Consider the following 21,657-nt stretch of genomic DNA (forward strand, 5'->3'; position numbering starts at 1 on the left):
GGTTATTTATTACACTGCTGTGGCAGACACTTCAAAGAATGAATCAGTCACAGACAACTCTTCTTTCTCATTTTATATATGATGACAAGTAGCGGACAAAAAGATTGCAGGGGGAAAATGAGGTGGGAAGTATCTTAAGAATACTATGCCCATAAGTATTTCCGGTCTTTGCATAACTCATCAGAAAAAAAGTGAGAAGAAATCCTTCCCTCTTTGCCAGCATACTTTGAACAAAAACCAGGACAACCAGGGAGAATGCCTTTCTCCTGGGGAATAAAGAGATATTTCTCAGGGTGTGTTTCAGAGGCCACATGGTGAGAGGTGAGGTGAGACAATGTCTGTTCATCAGCCTATGGACTTAGATCTTGCTTAACAGAGATTTGAGAAAAGCAGTCACAGATCTCGTGTGCTCTGGAGAAAGAAAGATGGGACATTGACTGCAGGAAACTTGGGAGTTGAATCACCAAGAATATCTCAAAAGGTAGTGCCACACTCTGCTTTCTGTGTAAAGGTGTCGTAATCCTTTAAACTGCACCGAACCTCAGAGGTCCCAGCAAGGGATCACACCTTTCGTGTGGTAGAAGCTCCCCTACTATTCAACATTGGGAGAAAATCTGAAAGTGATGATGGAAAAAAAGTGTGACTTCTGGGATATCGTGGCTGGTATCAACAAGGGAGCAGATATTTAGTCTTTTTATATATGATGTCCAAAACAAGAATAAGCTACAGGGGGACCTTGAAAAGAAGACAAGCAGTATCATTTCTTGTTTAGTGAAAGAAAAATATTCTTATGATTCTTTATTTTTGACAGGAATTAATGTGAAGAATTAGTTTCCAGAGCCTGGAAACAAGTAAAAAGAAAGGTGATAGACTAGAATGAGTAGGAATACTCATATACTTACTATGTTTTGGTTGGTCCACATGAATGTTAAGTCAACAAAAGAACAAACTCATCCTTATAAGACCTGTCCATCATAAAAAAAAAAAAAATCATTTTACTCACAAAGGCACATTTCTTCTTTACATCACTTCTGTCTGGCTGAAGCCTCAAAGTCTACAAGCAAGTTAAGACAATTTTGTAAAGCTATACTACTTTTAGTAGGTGAGTCAGGAACATCTTGTGGTAAAAAGAACAGAATGTTGAAGGGAGGACTCGGAGAAGGAGTGTTCACCTAGTATCCTGCATAGCCAGAGACCAAGTGTATTATTATCACATCTCCTCAGTATTTGATCTTAAGCTGGGATGAGATATATCTGAGCTGCTAACAGTTGATAGGAGCACTGAGAAGATAACAAACATTCATGTTGATGTAAGCTTCATCCCTGCAGGAAGAAGGAAAATTATTACAGCCACTCCGTAAATCCCCTCTCCGTTAGATGCAGCCATCTGAAACTTGGGTGCCTGATATTCATAAACGATCTAGACCCTTCTCTGTAATTAACAGGGAAAACCAGGCAGCTCCACAGGGAGGCTAACCATTCTGCAATACAAACTAATCTTCTGTGGAGATGAGTCACCCTCTCCACCGATGGGGAACTAGGTTGGCCTATATGCATTGCTTTTGACCCAGCTAATGCGGGTGAAGGAAATTCCATCAATTGTGTTTCTTAATTAACAGGATGTACAACATTTGCATGTTATTAGCCATCTTCTTCCAGATGAAGCTGGAAAACTCTGCCAGTATACTGCCCAGTTTCTAGACCACCTAGCAGGCACAAAAGATCAAACATTTTCTTTAAATTTGGATCTCATACCTTCCCATTAGGCCACCTGAATTACATTCTTTTAAAAGAAACTATAAGCACTCAGATAGAAGCAGTTGAGTTTATTCCTGCAGAAATGAGAGATTAGCAGCATCAGACTAATAACTATGCACAAAACCAATCGTCTGAAAGATGCCATGGCAGAAAACTGTGACAGGAGTTGGATTATACAGTCATAAAAACTCAAGAGATTTGTCAAGGGAATGTATAAAGCCAGGGTTGTTCCTATCTCTGTTCAATTTAATTTCTTAAGTATGCCTGTTTTTCTTGCTAACATATGATTCTGTCTCATTAAAAAAATATGGAAAAAAGCATTTTATTTTCTCTCTCTCTCCATATGCATATTAATATACCAACACTCTAATACGAGTCTCATTTTCTGTAGCTAGCTGTTGAATTTTCACATGTATTGTTAATGTAGGTGGCAACACCGCCTACATTTGAAGTTTCCCAACACCCCTAATAAATCTTGATTTTCATTGGCTTAAAATTCTGTCAAACTGTAACCGCTCAGGCTAAACATTTCCAGACTTGGTATCTGCCTTAGGCTGAATTTTTAAAGATACTAGCATTCAAAATACCTCATACATCTCTCAAAGACATTGAGGTAAAACTCACTGCTTGCCATCTCAGAAAAATAATAATAATAATGCCTTACAATAGTTTGTTGGAATAACACTAAGTATACTAGATTTTGTGGTAGAGACTAAAAATTTAAGAGATGGAAGGTGAAATCTGTACTAAGGATGTATTGCATGCCTTTTCTGTCTCTTAGTTGTAGCCTTTCAAAAAGCCCCTGAGTTTGTCCGTGTTCAGACAAGAGCTGAGGCAGTTGGCAGCTGTGTGCTTAAAAATTCCTTCCATACTAGTTGTGTTTTCCTGCCTGCTGCCAGCTCTCAAGACCAGGAAGTCTCTTTCTTTCTCTCTTTTTGTGTGATTTCAGTGTTTTACCTGCTGATTGCTAAGCCCAGGCTCTGTGAAGGAGGATACAGTCCAGTTTAAACTGGACAAAGTTCAGCTCAGCAAGAGTTTAGAACTTAAATGTGGCATTGTATACCAGGACAGGTACCACTTAGAGAAAATGAGACAGATGTACCTGAAGCTCCACATCTCCTAAACCTCACATTCACCAACAAGCATTTTGTACACCTCCACTGGGAAAATGTACGTTTCAGTGTCTGTTAGTGCTGCTCAGCAAAAAGGATGAGAACCTTACCCAGCAGTTACAAATATATCTCAAGAGGCAAGAGGTCTGTGCAATGGATCTAAAGGCTGTCATGCCTCTAAGGGTACCTGTGCATGTCACTCACTTGCTACCTGATGGATTTTGTGTTTTGCTTTGGATTTTTTCTCCTTTTTTCCATATTACAGACCTAGCAAATTACTCTCTCCTTCATGCACAGTCACCCTTTTGATAGAACCCTGATGTTGCAAAGACAAACACTCAAAACTTAGAAAACACCAAGTGAGAAATGCAATGCAGTCAAGTGCATATCATAAAACAAGGCTTTTAAGGTCCACTTTTAACTACCTTGCTTCAAAATAAACATGTAATCCTTCCCACTGCAAGTCATGTGCACATATGCAGTGGACAAAGTTAGACTCTTAAATAGGTCTCTCTGAAGTTTATTTTGAATGGTTTCAGGCTCTTTTCTTCTTTGTCCATGTCCTGCTCAACACAAAATTTTGGCAAAATGGATTTCATCAAACCATGATTTTTATGGTAGGCATAAAAATCCTACCTTGCAAAGTGAGTCCAAACTGTAGACAGATTTACAATGGAGGATAAGCATATTTTGACATTGTTTGGCTAGAAGCATCCAACAAGATGTCACAGAGCACTTGGCAGGGGAGAGTTTTGTTGCTGTATGGTACCAGTTTGCCCTAGCGTTGACACCGCTGATCTTTATCTATCTTTATGATCCTTTACCCCATAACTCAGCCAAGAAGTTCCACGCCAGTTATCATTATTTATTTCTAAATTGTTGCCTTTGGAGATTACCTTGGATTTTGGTAGCTTTTAGTTTTTATCTGTTTAGCCAGGAGAGGTTTTTCCTCTTATATCAAACCTTAATATGAAGAAAGCTAAGACTTACTTTCTTCTATGGGTTGAGTCAGCCAGGATTGTGCAATGATACCTGTTTTCCACAAAACAGGCTGCTCATAGTTTTAGCAGGAGCTAGACAAAACATAGCAAATAACTTTTCAGTGCAGTTAGGTACAAGTCTTTTAATACTCAAAATAAATTAAAATAAAGTAAAGTAACAGATAATACAAAATACATTGGAATACAGAAATTTTTACCTGGAATTTTAAGAGAAGGTAGGTGGGTACATGATCTACAACCTGATGTTAGTCTTCAGTTGTTTTATGAATCTAAAGGATTTTAATTCTCAATGTTCTTAATTTCACAGTAATTCACTATGTGATATCAAATCAATTAGGAAACCTAGCCCAAATTAATCCAATCTCATTTATGAGATTGGTAGATAGATATCTCTACATAGATATATATCTCTATAAGATATCTCTATATTTTTGCTTATATTTTGCTTATACAATGTATCTTGATCAAAACTCTTCATAGCTGCAGACATATTGTTCTAAAATTCCATATTCTAAGACATTTATTTCTATTATTGCCTATGCAAAATACTATGTACCCTTTCTGACACTAATGATCTGGTCTATAATTGTATCATAAATTTTTAATCTCCAAATTTTTTTTCCAAACAATTGATCTCAATGGGATAATCATTCTGACAGTGTCTCTAATCTCAACTCAGGGGAGAAAAAAATTAACCTTCATTTTCTTCCTTATGCCTGACATATTTTACCATATAATCAGATTGTTTTTCTTTAAATTAATGTTGGCTCCATGCCGTTTTTCTCTATTTGCAGGTATTAATGAATAAATTTAAACTCTGAATCACAGGTTTTTAAATTGGCTGAAGGAATAAATGTATAGCTACATTCATAAATATGTATCAAAGCAGTCAAAGGCTTAGCTATATATTCTACCTTGATGTGTATGCAAACTTTCCATTACTGTTAATGGGAGATAATGTGGGCTGTTTTGAGGGCAGAATATATTCCAGGCAGTATCCTGTAACATGTTTTTTTGCTACTAGTCCCATTTTTCCTTCGTCATATGCTGTTTGCTACTGTAACATAGCATTTGAATTTGAATTTTAGGAACTTTACTGAAAGCGTCAACGGTTTATCACAACAGAAATATTTTGCAAGATTTACAATGGGTACGTCTGTACTAGGAAATCAAACATGGCAAGGGCACAGACCAAAGCATATTTGGCCAGATATAGACGTCTAAATTGCAGACAGTCACATTTAAGCAGAGGAAGCTCTCCTGAATTTCTGTTCTTTGATTAGGACCACATAAATGTGACAAAAAAAAGTCATTATTACTAATAATGTTGGAGGTGGTAGCAAGGGAACACTGGTACCATGATGGTGGTGCAGAAAGATGTCCTTGTGGCAGAAAAAAAATTACTTAACCCTGTACACAGGCTGCAGGCCAAACAACTAAAGGCCAAAAATAGATCTGTTGAAAATGTTTTCTCAAGATATTATAGTTCCACAGCTTATTATGAAAGGCTAAATAAAAGTTCCATGATGCCAGTGAGCTGTTCACAGTTTTTATCACCACTCATTTCATAAAAGCCTTTAAAAATACCTAGCTTTCCCATGTGCATCCCAAATGACACATCTTCTCTGGGCTTTTACTACAACTAGTGTCAGGAAGTCACTGAAGAGTTTGTGGGTTCAGAACCTTTATCTAAGAACCAGAGCCAAGGCAATTCCTTTATTTTGTGAGTATCTAATGCTTTTCTTACTTTTAATGTAACTTGGTTGTGTCTCAAGTTCTCTTGAGAGAAAAAGGGGGAGAATGAGAGAATTGGGTAAGACAGAGAAAGATGTTCCCCTCACAGTGAAAAAGTTGGCGCAGAACATCCTACAGCCCAATTTCAAGAAGTCAATTGTGTTCCCACTTCTGCTGGGATATGTGCATAACATGGTGACAACTTAAGTTCTAAGTAGCTATGCTTAGCCAACAAAAACGGCATTATTCTCCCCCTCCCCCATGAAATGGGTTAGAGGGAAATTATTTAGAACATCCAATTAAAAAAAAAAAAAAAGTGAGCCAGTAAGATCTTCTCTAATAATAGACAAGCATGTCGCTGGTGGGTACACTCACAGTTCCCTTAGTGTGTGCCCCAATCATTAAATTGTCATCAGTAAGAGGCAATACTTGGAGAGGGTGGATCTAGGTTCCAGGTGGCTGCCGTCTGCAGACTAGTTGCAACTGTAAAGTTTTGGGTAACCTAAATACATAGTCTATCCCTTAACTTCTAGTCAGCTTTAGATGACAAAACCAGGTCTATTTCATCATTTTTAAAGATGAACAATTTTCCTATCAATTGATGTTTAATAATCTCAAGATCAGTTGGAAAAGGAAAAAAATGCAAATTAAATTAAACACAGTTAGCATCCTTTAAAACCAGAAAAAATACCTGCTATTGAAATCCTGAGGCACTCACTCTGCATACAGCTAAAAGCAAAATGCTAACGCATAAACTGTAAGTCATTTTGGTTCTAACGAGGCTTCAGGCTATGGTTAAAATCATGCTCTTATGAGGTAGTACTAGTTTTATTTGTTAACAGCACATTAGAAGTATTTCTGGCCCTATTTAGGAATGATCTCTGCAGCTTTATTAGATGCTATAAAGAACTAAAAGTGAAGAGAAATCAGAGGTAATGATAGAAGTATTGCAGTATTGTCTTAAAAGCTGTAACAAACAGCAATGTGTACAGTCATCAGTAGAAGAGGTGCTAGTACAACAACAGAACAATATAATTTAATTGGAAAAAGCTGCCAAGGGAAGGTGGTATTCTGATATAAAACTGCTAGATATGGAGGAACAAATGAGAGTTTTAAACCAGAAGAAAAAATTCCCATATCACTCTTTGTTTGCCTTGGAACTCCACCTTGCTTTGGCCATTTTGTTGTGCTCCTTGGGAATTAAATGTGGTTTTGCTTATAGGAGATAGACCTTTTGAGTTTTTGTAGCCTTATGTTTCCTCATGAAAGATGGAGCTACTAACTGTGGCATCACTCTCCAAGGCAACATATGCAAACAAGTTACAGTAGTCTGTTGCCTACAGTACTGTCATATTTCATTTGGAAGATTATATGAGGAGATTTCACACAGAAGAAACAGTCCTTGCATTCCCTTATTTATGAATTGCATGCCAGAGTGCTCCCATTAGACATCAAATGAAAAATGTATCCAAGCGATGAGTATTTGTACTCAATAGCTCAACATTGTTCATCTAGAAGCGCTCCAAAGTCTTAGTGTGCTCTCTTGGATGAATGGGCAGTTCACGGTGTGGACTTGGACCGCATCACTTGGCTCTGGCAGGAATCAACATGTTGAAAGAATGCTGGTTTTTTATACATGTAAATAACATATTTTTGTATTGCTGTGTGTACTTTCCAAAGCTAAGGAAATAAATAGCTTGGGTAGCTTAGGTAGAGGATGTGATGCCTTTTATTGGACCGTAGTGTATAATGTCTGGGCCCAAATATTGTTTTCATGAATATAAAATATTTCCAAATCATCAAGTCCGCATTGACCAACCCTCAATTTTGCAATGAAATGTTCCAAAATAAAAATCAATTTTGTCTTAAAAGTGAGAAATATTTTGATTTAATTTTTTTTCAGCTGGAAGTGATGAATTCAGGAACAATTTGCAAATTTTGTGGCTGATCAGGATTCCTCTGTATATAAATAAATGACAGAAAAAAAATCACTCTGGTACATGAATAACTTTCAAACATGAACAAGAGCAAATTAACCAGCTTTAAAAACAAACTTTAAAAATGCTATGCAATTTTTACTGTAATCATATCTCACCTTCATTTCATGATGCAGAAGGGATTCAGACGTAATGTTACAGAGTAACTAAAATCCAGTCATCCAGTCCATCCTGTTTCAACTGGAGAAAGGAGCTTCTTATCATCAGAGTGTTGAAACACAGGTTTTTGGTTTCATTGACCTATAGCAAAGATGATGGTTCTGCTGTTACTTGATTTCTGTGAAGTGTAACTGACTGCAAAAATCTAATCATTACATCATAATGGTTAACAGCAAGTGCTCTCTTACTGTGGCCACCATGTATAAAAACAACTGCAGAATACTGCACTGCCAAAATTGATAAAATACATACTGCACAGTTAACTCTGCTTAGGGCAAAACTGACTAGAAAAATATGGGTCTTTTCCTCTGCTCATGAGGTGATCAGAATCAGCTGTGAAAGCTGCCTGCCTCCCGGTATCACTGGTCTACCCTGGCTGTTCATACTTACAACCCATATTACTCTATGTAGTACTTTATGTGGTATGTATCCAGGGTACGTACCAAAGAAAGTGCTTATCACTGGAGAAGCTGGTTTAGGGCTTTTTGCAGACCTGCTTTGATACCTAGTATCCAGAAGATTAATTGCATCATCTTCTAAGTACTAACTACTACGTTGACTATCTCTGCCCAAAGTCATCCCAAAACAGAAAATGTGAAAAGATGTCAGTCAAAACCCTACTGAAATCAAACACTATCTTTTGTGCACAGCTCTTTCCTCCTTGTGCCCTTCTAAGGAAGAGCTTGGCACTACATACACCAGGGGAAAAGGATACTAGGCTAGGTATATATAAAAGAAACAATATGTTTAAGCTTTGAACACTGCTAAATGAGAGGATTTCTACCAGTAAAGACCTGTAGCATAAACTATATGACACAGGTTCTTTAGTGAAAAAGTAAAGAGCATGTTAAGATTTTAAATTGAAAAGGCAACTGTGATTCATTGTAAATTTCTTAATATGTGTGCTCTGAAGGAACAGATAAAATGAAAATGGAAAATTAATTGAAAGCCACTATGTTTTCTTCAGCAGAGCCCTGACAACTGTTTATTTCATACAAGCTAGTATGCTGTTTTCTTTCTAGGAGGTCCTGAGCAATCTTATTTAAAGTAAGACAATAACTTCAGTGGGAAAGATTGAAGATTTCTTCTCCTTCGGGCACACAGATGCCTTCCTGAAGGTAACATTAATAAGAAAGAATGAAAAGTGAGAATACTGGTGTTTTTGACTTAAATTCAGGCCAGGTCCCCAGACTGTTTAACACCTGAAACAATATTGTCTGGGTGGACTTAGTACATTCAGTGACAGTAAGAACAATTTTCTTTTCCCCTTAAAGCTTTAAATTCTTTGTATTTTTTTATTCCTTCCTTTTCTCGGTTTGGGTTGTTTTGTTGTTTGTTTTTGGTTTTTTTTTTGACATTCATACTAATATAATTACTTCAACAGCTGACATGCTCGAGTGGTACAGATTTGAGTAGGTACTGTGTATAATTAGAAGAGGAATAAGTCTGACCTTGCTGACATAAAGAAAAAGCCCAGAGAGCTATGGGTGGATAAATATAAGAAACTAGATATTCAGGCTGAATATAATTCTTTAGTGGAGTAGTACAAAAGTAGTTAAAAATGGAGGTAAGTGTCGCTGAATGACATGACACAGGTCAAGATAAGCCAAATAACACTCAGCCCTGAAAAAAACAGACATCAAAATGCCAAGTCAAATTATTCAGTGGAATCACTTCTGTATCATGGCTGGCTGTGACAACTGAACCATTAAAAATGTAAATAAAAAGAGGACTTGATTCTTGGAAGGTTTTAAGGGCTAAAAACACCTGTTCACCAAGCTTACAAGAGATAAATTACACTAATAGGCACGTTTAAAAATAATTTATAAAGAATTAATCAGTGAAGCAAGGTGGTTTTGTCCTAGAGATCAACACTTCTACTGATTCGAGGAATTTTCATGCAAAGCCAGTCTTCTCAATGACTCTTTGCCATGCTTCATTTGTTCCATTGCAGACTGTGAGGTCCTGGTTTGTGCTCTCCAAAATAAGCATGCAGAAGTGCAAACATGTTATTGCGCACACCAAATGGGCAGTTACAAATGCAATCACTTGTTGGCACAAAATTGGTCACATTGAACACAAACCATATCACTGTCCCTTTGTAATTACTTTGAAGCACTCACAAGAACAGATCTGGTGTGCAGAAATGAATTTTTAAAAACTGCTTTGGACGTCTTTGTCCCATAAATGAATAAAAATCTACTGTTCAGGTACATGATGCTTGTTCCCAATCAGGCCTGAGTGGTTGCATAAGAAAGTTTTGGTTGTAATAAGGTATTCATACAGTTGCTTAATAAATGTCCTCTGCTAGACCAGGAGAAATTGTATGGTGTTTGTGTGACAAGGTTTTGGCAGCAGGGGGGCTGCAGGGGTGGCTTCTGTGAGAAACTGCTAGAAGCTTCCCCTGGGTCCAAAAGAGGCAATGCCAGCCGTCTCCAAGATGGACCCACTGCTTGGCCAAGGCCAAGCCCATCAGCGATGGTGGTAGGTCCTCTGGGATAACATAGTTAAGAAGGGAGGGTGAGAAACTGCAGCAGAACAGCAGCAGAGAGAGGAGTGAGACTGTGTGGGAGCTGCAGCCCCGCAGCCCCCCAGGCCAGTGCAGGAGGCTGGAGCTGCTCCAGGTCCAGAGCAGAGATTCACCCCCGGCCCACGGTGCACCCCCTGAGGGGCAGGCCGTGCCCCCAGCCCATGCACCCCCGGCGGGGCAGGCCGTGCCCCCAGCCCATGGAGCCCTCGTTGGGGCAGGCCGTGCCCCCAGCCCATGGAGCCCTCGGCGGGGCAGGCCGTGCCCCCAGCCCTTGGAGCCCCCGGCGGGGCAGGCCGTGCCCCCAGCCCATGCACCCCCGGCGGGGCAGGCCGTGCCCCCAGCCCATGCAGCCCCCAGTAGGCAGGGGCAAAGTGTGAGGAGCCTCCCCCTGAGAGGCAGGAGCTGCAGGGACAGCGTGTGAGGGACTGACCTCAGCCCCATTCCTGTCCCCTGCACTGCTGGGGGGGAGGAGGGAGGGAAACTGGGAGTGAAGTTGAGCCTGGGGAGAAGGAAGGGGTGGGGGGAAGGTGGTTTAAGATTTGGGTTTTATTTTTCATTATCCTACACTGATTAGATTGGTAGTATCAATTTCTGCAAGTCAAGTCTGTTTTGCTCATGACAGCAACGTGTTAGTGATCTCTCCCTGCCCTTACCTCAATCCACAGGCCTTTTGTTATAATTTCTCTCCCCTGCCCAGCTGAGGATGGAAGAGTGATGGAGCAGTTTTGGTGGGCACCGGGCATCCAGCCAGGGTCAACCCAGCACAGCAATACATCAAAAAAGTGTGGAAGAGTAAAGATATTAATGAATTTGACTTAGAAACAAATTATTTAGTAAATAACTTGAAATAAACATGCAAATTCAGACAGGGTGAAATCTTGTTCCCCCACACAGAGGCTAGATTATAATACACAACACAATACGAAACAGTTCGGTTTTCCAGAAATTCATATGAACATTTTCTTGATTTGAAGGTGCAGCAGTTCACACTCCTTGAAATCCACTTGAAGAACTTTGATTTAACAGAATTTTTCAATTGAAACTCAGTCAGAACTGACAAAGTTCATCTGTGATCTCTCTTCAGGCTGCTGTTATGAAATGACCAACTACACACAAATAAGTATGGAAAACTGAATAAATATTTCTGGGAACTGTACGTCAGTGTCTCAATTCTCTGTTACTCAAAGTACTAACAGGATCTTAACATCTATTGCAAATTATTATCACTGTTACAATGACAAGTGCATTCTAACCTAAAAAGAAAAATGAAAGTAAATACACATCAAATAGGAAACTATTTATAAAGGCAGGAAGGAAGCAGACAATTTTAGAGATTCAATCAACATAATATACAGAATGTTTTACTGGAAAAGAGAGGCAGAAATGAAGAGCAGTCTATCAGGGCTTCCTTACATTGCAATTTTTACTTGGACAGGATCATGAGCTGCATATTTAGGTTGCCATATGCAGCAAGCTATGTTCAGAGCTTCCCCCTAAAAGATGTTGATACACACACTGTCATCCATGACCTAGGAGTGCAGTGGTCTGAAAAATAGAGCAATAAATCAGACATGAGGAAGCAAATAATCTCATCCTGACTTTTCTGTATGACTCAACTGACAACACAAGTCTCATAGTAATTCTGAAGGTTGTAGGGCCTCATAGAAAATCTTGATAGAAAAACCTTTGTTGCTGGGCATGTTTATTTGCAGACATTACAATCATATGCTCCTGCAGAGAGGTAAATAATGTCAAGAAAGCCCATAGCCTTCTGTTTCTGATGCCACAAGATCATGCACAAAATTGTCTACGACGTGCAAAAAGAGTTTATGTAAAAATGAGCACGTTGGTAATGTCGTAAAGCTCTGTATGCAATTAAATCTTACGAGCCACTCAAACACCATTTTTACCACAGCCACAGGAACATGTGGATTTGAGAAAAACCAGGAGTACAACACCATGTGCTTCCATATAGGGGCCCTTCCTTGCTGTCATCTTTTCCTTCTGGCTCAGGCAATTAGGAACAGCTTCAGTCTGACCCTGCTGTGTTTGTCTTGAGGGAGCTGAAGCTTTCACCTGAATTTGCTCTGATTCTTCTGCCTCATACATGGAGAAAGACCATAATTAAAGCTCAACACCTTCTCTTCATTGGTCTTTTAAACTGCCACAGGTTTTTGTGCTGGATTTTTGTAGGAGGCATGGGTTTTTTTCCTAATAATCCCTTTAAGCCACAACCCCAGGAGCCTATTCATTGCCAGCACCATGCAGGACAATGGAAGAAAGAGGCCTCATTTTTAACCAAGTGCTGGCCCATGTAACCAAACGGGGAGGGAAGTCAACTATGTGACCCCATGCAGGCTCCTATTGTTGGCTCCAACCCTTTGCAAGTTGTCCTGATCCTTTTTCAGTACAGCAAACTAGCTAATAGTATAGGTGAAACTTAATCCAGTTATGTTCATGGTCTCAAATACCTCAGGTCCCAGCTGTGTGTCCTGGTCCTCTGACTATCCCTGCCTGTTTCATAAATGTCATAACTGTTACTTATTCTTCAATTATTTTTTTCCATAAAGCAACGAGTTCCCTCCAGAACAAAGCCTGGGTGTGCCTGTGGGTCTCGACAGTTCACAGGAGGGGTTCTGCTGGATGGCACCGAACGAAGGAGTTTGGCTCCTTCTTCCCTGTGCTGTCCTCCAGATTGTCCCAGAAAGCTTTGCAAGTTCATTCCTGCTCTTATGCAGCACCCCAGGGCATGCAATGCATACCCTCAGTAGCATGCTGTAAAACCAGCATTCTAGTGGGCTCCAGAAGCCAGTTAAAATGTTCCTCACAATTGGAATGGAAAAAACATCACAAAAGATAGTAAGTAAGAATATAACAGCAAAAGAAAAGCCCTACTGGCCATAATAACCTAGCTCAGCATTTTGTCTCTTGCAGGGGCTGCTAGGAGATGCCATACAAGAAGCATACCTGGACCCTGTGGCCCATTCACCTCGTGCTTCCTCAGCTTCTGCAGCCACCTTGTTAGGGATATTAGGGATATATTCTTGCTGTATTGTGTCTGTTAATTGACCAGATGTCCATGAACTTCCCTAACCTCCTTCTAAAGTTGCCACTGCTATCTATCCTCATCTCTCTCTGTCCAGAAGGTCATCATGCTTGATGTAAGAAAGTACTTTATCTGGTTTATATCAATCATATAATTATTTAATGAATTATTCTGTAGTTCTACTATCGTGGAGGGTGGCAAAAAAAGATTCTTCATTTACGTTATCCAACCCTTCATGATTCCATAAAACTCCATTGTACACTTTCCACAGCTTTCTCCCTTCAAAATGAAGCTCCCCAGACCCTCCAGTCTCACTTTGCAAGGCAGCTGCTCCATCCATTGGTTATTTCAGTTGCCAGCACAAACTGTCTATAACACTTAACCTGCTGATCAGGACTCAGTGATGGAGCAGATGCACTATGCAGTGTTGTATTTAACTATGAAATCTACAGCTTCCCACTATCTCACAAAAAGTTTCTTTTGGCACTAATGCAACCTAGACGATGAAGCATGGGACCTGAGCAGGGGTGGTCAGTGTCAGCAAACATGATGAGAAAATCTGTATAGTTAGCATGAATATGCAGAAATACTAAGCAATCACCTGGGTTGAAATGTGCTTGAATACCTCTAAATTCCTTGAGAGTCAACCAAAAGCAGCTCATCCAACTCTGATAGCACCTTATTTTAATTGCTGTGAAACTGTGTTGAGTTTGCTGGCTTTATGTTCAAATGCATGCCGGTGTAAATGAGAGAGAAATCTGGCCCAGTGCTTTTTGTTTTCTGTGGCTTGACAAAATTACTAGAAAGCTGCTGGAAATGGAAGCCTGAGGAATGCTACCCAATTTGGATCCTTCCCTTTGTCAGGTTCTGCAAGAGACAGAGAAAAACCTGAGATTTACAGGAGAGATTAAAAAAGCTGTAGACCTTAAGAAAACACCTATTTTCCCCTGTACTTTTCTCCTGCATCACCTACCAACAGAAAGGATTGGATAGAAACACTACTGTGGCGGAGGTCTGCAGGACCGCTTCCTGGAAAACACAAAGTAAACTACTAAGATATAAGTGACAGAAGCATGCCAACATTGCATACAGGTAAAATCATCTGACCTTAGGGGTTGAGACCTCTTTGAAAGCATAGACATTTCCAGGGTGATAGGCATACCCAAGGAGTGTGATGAGCTGTGATGGGCCTAAGCAGAAGAAATAGATTTAACAGAGTTAGGCATGGCTGTGAGAGAAAAAGGAATCTTTGGTTTTCAGACTGCTGGAAGCCTTTGGGTGGGATTGGATCTAATCACCCTCTACATCTGACTTCACCACTTCTTCCTAACACTATTTTGTTCTTTAATCTAGAGTAATAATTAGAAAAATACATATACACATAGCTATGTTTTAAAATGTAGTTAAATACATAAATGACACCTGTATGCATTTTTAAGACTATAAAAAAAGGTAAAAAGTAAACCTTACTCTTTCTTCAACTCCTGGAGAGAAGATCCAGGACTTCTGTTTCAAGTGCTACTCAACCACAACAGAGATTTGCCTTCAGAGGAGTCTTTCTGACTTTGTAAATTCTCAGTTTGACCCATCATAACAACCCTTATCATCACCACCACCAGAACAAAAAGTTATGTCATTACCTGTAACCATAGCAGCAGCAGCAGGAGTAAAGCAACTGAATTTTCTGGATTAAATATATCCATCATCAGTTAGCACTAAGTGTTAAAACGTTGCCATAAAGAAAAACTTGGGAAAGGAGGACAGATTTAGATTTTCACAGCTGCCATGGCTTAGTAAGAGGTATCTCTTTGCCTTCCAGAAACACAATAGTGCAGATAGATAGAAAACAACATATAAATTGGGTTCTTTTTGCTACCTCAGTCACCTTCGCAGTAGGTAAAAATAAAGTTGCTAGCTATTTCACCGCTAAAAAGCACCAGGAGTGCTGAGTTTTTTAAGTTTATGTGGTTTCATTTCAGAACTAGATTTTACATTATTTTTCCATCTTCCTGCTATTTCACTGTCTCTAAAACATAGTTCTACCAAAGATTAAAAAAATTGTTTTGTTATCACAGTGAAGCACTCTTAGTAATGGGTTGGAAGAATAAATACATTCAACTGAAACATTGCTAAAAATAGGAAATCAAATAGTAATGGTCAGCTGGTCACCAGCTCAGGTGTTTGGGTTTGTTTATTATTTATTTTCCAGGCAGTGTTTTAACCAGCAAGTTAAAGACAAACTAACATGCATATACATTCAACATCTTTCCACTGAGGGCCTAAAACTTTCAATAATCTTTTAAATTCGTTTGTCCAGCATTCTTACCAGCAGTCTATCATCTTCCTCCAGGAATGATTTATAGAAGGCTTCTCTAATTAGGCAAAAAGGATATTATCAAATCACTTTGGAAAAATGTTGTAGATAAAAGAGGTAACAGAAGATTAACCATTTCAATTAACCATTAACCAAGATCATCATTTATTAGTCACATATGGCTCTTGCATCACACTGACAAGGCCTTCCTAGAGACACAGAAAATATCCGTCTTCAGTCATGCTACACCTGCATCAGCAGATCTACTTGAGTAGTCTTTTCTTTTTTAATCTCACACCTTTAAACAGATTAATTTCTTCCCACAAATATAGACATGCAGCTCTTGTTGGATGCATTTTTGTATTTTATCATTATGATTTCTCAGAGCCTTTTTGAGTGTCCACATAATGCCTGCTGTAAGAGCCACTGTTGGACAGTCCATACAGACATCGTGTTTCTGACAGAGAAGAGGGCTGGGGGGGAATGTCTGAACTGGGAAAGCATATAGCAAGAATGTTCCCACAGTGGGTGCTTAATAATAACAACCATAGGCATGTTCTCATTTGGCCTCAAGATCTTCTCTCTAGATCTGGCCTGGTGTGGATGATGTACTCAAGTCAGAGGCATAATGTTGTCCCTGAGTTACATACTATTAAATATATATGTAATTAGTACAGCTAAGAGCATTCACAGCATAAAGCATGTAACTCATTCATTTTGGAAATTTTTCTGACATTGTCATATTGTATGTCCACCACCAACTTCACAGTGGAACAGAAACATCTCTTCCCAAAATGTCATTTAGTGGTTCTCAAAAGGAGGGGATTTTGACTTCCACCAGCCTGGTTTGCATTTACATCCTGTGTGGCCATATTTCAAATTGAAAACATATGACACAGCTCTTCCATGGCTGAGAATACTTCATCTTCTGTCTACGTTATGTCCCATTCCTCCAAGATCACAGCTAATCTGCCAACCTTTCCCCTAACAGAGGCAGTGTTTTATCTACACACTTCTTCCTGTTCCAGCTAGTATTGTTACTTATTTACCTTATTACAAACGTCAGTCCCGGGGTTAAAGTTATCTCATAGGCATTCACAAATGAGTAGGGCTTCATGTAACTAAAACCTGAAGTCAGTCTCAAGAAACAAAGATCTGAATCTGGATAAAGTGCTAACAATCCCCCAAAGTAACTAGGTAAAACCCATGAAGGCAAAAGAATGCAAAAAGTGGTGGGAGAAGGCAGCAATAATATATGACACTAACCAGCAGATAGCTGACAGAGCATGTTCTTCTGGTTCTCTTCTGACCTGGTAGACTACACTAAAAACCTAGCTGTCCTTTTAACAAAAAAACTCATTAGTCTGAGCAGGATGTTCTTTGGCTTCCTATTGCCTCTGCTACTACTGCACTTTGAAAAAGGAGCTGTCCAGCAAGAACATGAAACAGTAACAAAAATAATCAAATCAACGTCAAAAGGAACCAGGGAAAGCTTCAAGTTACAGCACACACTATCAAGAGAAGACAAGTGAACATCAGATTATTGCTTTTCCCAGAGAGGTATATGTATCACGAACCTACCTGTTAAAGATGAACTGAAGCTATCCTCCATCTCCTACTTGGAAAACTCAAATGAGTAATATTTTTTCATGTTGACAGCAGATATACCAAATAATTTTGTCGTGTCCAATGTTGTTTGTTGTCTGAGTGATGATGAAAGGAGCTGCAAGGTTAGTGACTCACTATGGTACATCTATTGACACAGAACAATTATGTTACTGATAGGTTTCTAATTGTTTGTTCATTGTCTGAAAAGAAAAGAAAAGAAAAGAAAAGAAAAGAAAAGAAAAGAAAAGAAAAGAAAAGAAAAGAAAAGAAAAGAAAAGAAAAGAAAAGAAAAGAAAAGAAAAGAAAAGAAAAGAAAAAGAAAAGAAAAGAAAAGAAAAGAAAAGAAAATCAAGAGTCCCAGTATATGTGTATATTAAGGGTTTGATCAACACCCCATTAAAGTCAAGAGGGAGGAGACACATCTTACTACAGTGTGGAGTTCTATATCTAAACTTCTGGCTCTCCTCATAATCAATAGAGTGAAGGTCAATCAACTCAAAAGGCTTTAAGGTGTAATTCCTCTCATCCTGAAGCAGACAACAGCTTTTGGTCAGCTCAGTCACACTCTAAACTCTATTGACTGTATTGGAGTCGACTATAATAGGATAACTAGCTCAGACACAAACTTATAGTGTGGCTATCAAAAGCTAGATAAGGTAATTTCCACCAGGGGATTTTATTGTCATCTACAGTGCGCACTGCCAGAAGCTTTGTTCGGGAAAATGATGGCCAAAAAGATGAAGGAATGAGGCAAAGCAAAAGAAATATTGAGATAAGAAGCATATATCTTAATTGTTATCTGCTGCTGAACATATTATTTGGATTGTTTTCTATTTTATCAAGCCTTCTTCGACAAGGCTTCTTCGACTCTATGGCAAAAGACTGCATTCTGAGAGGTAAATCTGATGTCAGGGGAACATTTCTAAGATATGAGATGAAAAACACGGCCATCAAATTCAGGGACAGAGACCAGTCTGCAAGACCCTAAAGGCTTCCAGAGTGTGTTAACCCAGCTAAAACAGTATGGGCAGTACTGAAAAGGCACATTAGTATAACCTCCTGTTGCTGAATATTAATTTTTTTTTAGCATTGACACGACAGTCATTCCCTTCCCTTCATTTGATTAATCACAAAGGACAATATTTTCATGCCTGGAACCAGGCCATATCTTTACTGTATGTTTTTATGATATTTACACGGCAGTTGGAATTAGCGAAGATTGTCATTAGAGCTCCATTCCAGCATTCCATCAGATAAACAACAAATTATCTGGGTTGATTAAGTTCACCTTGACAAAGGGGTCAATGTCTGAGGCATCATCTGCTGACAAATTCATATCCACAGACTTCAAGGGGAATATTTGTTAGTAATTAGCTTCAACTTGCTTCTAGGATAGGAATTTAAGGGCTTTACTTTGGCTTTGTTTTTCGGATCAAACATCTAAATTTCACTGGGTTCTGAAAGAGGCAAGCATGCAGAAGGCACAATGTTACTGCAGTGCTCTCCTTGGAATATGAACTGTGGTTTGGTGACTCTCAACCAGCTGTATGGATTCCTCAAACTGCTCACACAATTGATCTAAAATAATATTCACCAACTCTTACTGGAAAAGAGACGAATAAACAGTCACGGAATTGAAAACATATATTCATCATGTACCTGAAATAGGTTGGATAATTCCCCTCAGCCTTGTTATGTTCATTTAACCAGACAGTAACAGAATTTACTCATAGTTTACCAGATCTTACTACAGCGAAAAAATGAATTATGTGTTCCACTTTCAGTGGAGAGGCAGGAAGAAAATTCACACGCATATGCATACACACACATATACACTCACTCTTACATACTTCCCCCACTCCCCCTCCCTGAAAATACTTTGTTCAGACAAAGAGTGAGCACCTGAGCCATACTGTAAAAACATATTTAGGAATTTCCAAGTTCATTTGAAAGGTCACAGTCTTTTCTGCTTGTCTCTACTAGAGGGACGATTCATCTTGGAGAATGAAAGGAGACCAGGAAACAGTTTTGGGGGTGGATTAAAAAATGTATTGGTTATAAAATTGCCTAAGCCCGTATGCATTCTGAGAGCAAGAAACCTGACTTCCTTTCTGTGCTGATATCTCATCCCACAAGCAGTTTCCTTAGCAAAAGCAGTATATCACAGAACTCCATTGTAAGTGTCTATCAGAACAGGCTGTTGGATAACTTTCCAGTTGGAGCTATCACGGTGCTGTATGCTGGCAGCAGGTGCCTCTTGCCACCTTGTAGGAGACACTCAGCACTTTCCCAGACTGGATTGTTAACAGTTTAATTTCTATGTGGGAATCTACCAATCATTTGCAACTAGCAGAAAAGGTGAACGTTACTTATATATTGTTTGTTTAAGCTGTCATTGGGAGCCTAGCTGGATCTTAAGTCATTCTTACACCTGCTTTCATTGCTGTCCTGAAAGAGATTCAAGAAGCTCAAGGAAAATGACCGAAATTAGAAGGTTATTGGATCAGACAGGATTAAAAAGGCCTAGCACCCATTTGACTTCCATTACTGCCTAGTACCTTGACCCACATAGGGTGCCTAGAGCATGGTTTCGAAGCTTTGTAAAAATCTGGCTTCTGTGTCATTCCTGGATTGTTTCCAGCAACAAATATTAGCAGCTCACCATGATCTTTCCTCTTGGCAATGTTCAGCAAAATGACTGTCTGCTGTCAGCTTCACTGACGTAAATCCAAAGCAATGTCATTAAACTCCAAGGGGAAAATTCAGTTCTGTTTCTTCAACTCCACTGACTTCAGGGGGCTTGCATTGGTAAGTCAGGGCATAGACTAGGCACTCCTCACTCTTTTCAGATTTACACTAGGATCACTGAATTCAAATCTGGCCCATAGTCATGTCATCACTTGAAAACCATCCTTGCCAGAGAAATTAGATCAGGTTGTTGGTATTGCTTCAGATAATTGTCCTTTCTTGATAAGTTTTTTCTTCATACCAGTAATGAATGTTTCCTTTTATTGGGTGGACTGCTGAAAGTGTTAAATCAGAAGTCAATATAAAGAACAATTCTGGGTAAAATATAGAACGTTGAAAAATATAAAATTCTTAGGGCAAAAACTAAAAGGAGAGAGTTTAACATAGTTGACATCTAAGCAAGTACATAAGCAAGTACCTTGTTCAGCCATGGTTCCTGAATGGAAAACAGTGGCCGTAATGATTCCAATACATATAGAAAACACAGAAAGGAGCGTTAGGCAAGGGAACCTGCAAACAGCGTGTCTGAACTGAAAAGCAGTGTAGGGGTAACAATGTCTAAATGCAGTCCCAAATTTCCCACAGATTTCAGGGCTAGCAAGTAGCAAGTCTTCTGTCCCATCCTTGATGATCACAGATTGTCCAGTACTTAGTTTTTCATTATGTCCTCCAACATGGTAATGACAACATCTGAAGTCTTTTAATGTTCTTTTGTGGGGTTGCATAAGCAAATAATAACTTGCTGGAGTTTGGAGAGGTTAGCAGTTAGTTTTACCAATTTCAGGTAGTCTTTTCCTATCACAGAGAGAAAGTGTCACAAATCAGCTTCTGTATTAAAAGTGGGTGAGTATGTACACCAAGCAACAAGGACGTCCACGGTGTTATTCCCTTTGCTTTATTGTGAGCAAGCCTCAGGAAGCCACCCACTCTGCTTGTAAAGATTTTTGCGAGCGCCACACAGCACAGCTTATCAGAGGGAAAACCCATCTTTGTGGGAGGGGTTTTGCTACCGCAGTTCATCTGCCTTCATGTTTGATCTGTTACTCTGTTTAATTTCCCTGTCATGGTCTTGCCAGGAATGTACTCACACTGTTCAGAAACGGGTCTCTCCTGCCCTTTTAGAAGCATGTGACTCATTTCCTTTCCACGGTGGCTTCTCTTATCAAAAGTGTAAGCAGAAATAAGGCAGTTATCTTGGATCATCAGTGATTTGCATATCTGTGTTAATCATTTAGCCCTGAAAATCTATGCCAAAATCTTCATCAGCTTCAGTGGGATTTGTTGCCATCTCAACATTTCTGAAAATCGGGCCACTTTGGGGAACTGGACTACTGACAGAAGAGCCCAAGTTTGGGTACCATTTCTTAAAGTTCTGGCCTTCATTAATTTTATCAAGAAAAAAAAGTCAGGAAAAAACAATAACAGTGCATTTTGCCGAAGAACTATCTGTAGCTCTATCACTTGGGTAATGAGAGACATCGTCAACAGACCACTAAGCTGACCTAGTATAATTTCAGCTTAGCTGATTGGCATTTAATAGCTTTGATGATCACTTGCTGAAAGCTTGCCACGTTATCCGTGTGCCACGCTGTCCTGTACACAAAGGTGCACAAGTATTTCTCAGGCTCACCTTCAAAGAGGAAAAAAAAA

At 39.3% G+C, this 21,657-nt stretch overlaps 1 long non-coding RNA gene across 2 annotated transcripts; it reads right to left on the reverse strand.

Moving 5' to 3' along the window:
- Positions 1 to 902: 902 nt before the first annotated feature.
- Positions 903 to 12,045, reverse strand: LOC114015955 (uncharacterized). Of its 2 annotated transcripts, none has more exons than XR_008731422.1 (4): positions 11,705 to 12,045; positions 10,945 to 10,988; positions 7,701 to 7,842; positions 903 to 965 (listed from the first exon to the last, which is right to left on the reverse strand). It is a non-coding gene; the product is annotated as an uncharacterized LOC114015955 (long non-coding RNA). The 2 variants fall into 2 exon arrangements; XR_003560159.2 differs by lacking the exon at positions 903 to 965 and adding an exon at positions 7,514 to 7,564.
- Between the last annotated feature and the right edge of the window lie 9,612 nt (positions 12,046 to 21,657).

The sequence above is a fragment of the Falco cherrug genome, chromosome 3, assembly GCF_023634085.1.
Source record: "Falco cherrug isolate bFalChe1 chromosome 3, bFalChe1.pri, whole genome shotgun sequence".
In the NCBI taxonomy this organism is placed as follows: domain Eukaryota; kingdom Metazoa; phylum Chordata; class Aves; order Falconiformes; family Falconidae; genus Falco; species Falco cherrug.